Source organism: Bison bison, unplaced genomic scaffold, assembly GCF_000754665.1.
Source record: "Bison bison bison isolate TAMUID 2011002044 unplaced genomic scaffold, Bison_UMD1.0 scf7180017864503, whole genome shotgun sequence".
NCBI lineage: Eukaryota > Metazoa > Chordata > Mammalia > Artiodactyla > Bovidae > Bison > Bison bison.
Window position 1 is genome coordinate 3,785,091 of NW_011495061.1, and position 1,068 is coordinate 3,786,158.

Genomic DNA, 1,068 nt, shown 5'->3' on the forward strand with positions numbered 1-1,068 from the left:
CTCAGCAAGATGCTGTATGACCCATTCCCAGAGTAATGGAAATAAAAGCAAAAATAAACAAATGGGACCCAGTTAAACTTAAAAGCTTTTGCACAACGAAGGAAACTATAAGCAAAGTGAAAAGACAGCCTTCAGAATGGGAGAAAATAATAGCAAATGAAGCAACTGACAAAGAATCTCAAAAATATACAAGCAACTCCTGCAGCTCAATTCCAGAAAATAAACGACCCAATCAAAAAATGGGCCAAAGAACTAAACAGACATCTCTCCAAAGAAGACATACAGGTGGCTAACAAACACATAAAAACATGCTCAACATCACTCATAATCAGAGAAATGCAAATCAAAACCACAATGAGGTACCATCTCATGCTGGTCAGAATGGCTGCGATCCAAAAATCTACAAACAATGTGGAGAAAAGGGAACACTCTTACCCTGTTGGTGGGAATGCAAACAAGTACAGCCACTATGGAGAACAGTGTGGAGATTCCTTAAAAAACTGGAAATAGAACTGCCTTATGATCCAGCAATCCCACTGCTGGGCATACACACTGAGGAAACCAGAATTGAAAGAGACACGTGTATCCCAATATTCATTGCAGCACTGTTTACAATAGCCAGGACATGGAAGCAACCTAGATGTCCATTAGCAGACAAATGGATAAGAAAGCTGTGGTGCATATACACAATGGAATATTACTCAGCCATTAAAAAGAATACATTTGAATCAGTTCTTATGAGGTAGATGAAACTGGAGCCTATTATACAGAATGAAGTAAGCCAGAAAGAAAAACACCAATACAGTATACTAACGCATATATATGGAATTTAGAAAGATGGTAACGATAACTCTGTATGTGAGACAGCAAAAGAGACACAGATGTATAGAACAGTCTTTTGGACTCTGTAGGAGAAGCGAGGGTGGGATGATTTGGGAGAATGGCATTGAAACATGTATATTATCATATGTGAAACGAATCGCCAGTCCAGGTTTGATGCATGAGACAGGGTGCTCAGGGCTGGTGCACTGGGATGACCCAGAGGCATGGTATGGGGAGGGAGAGGGG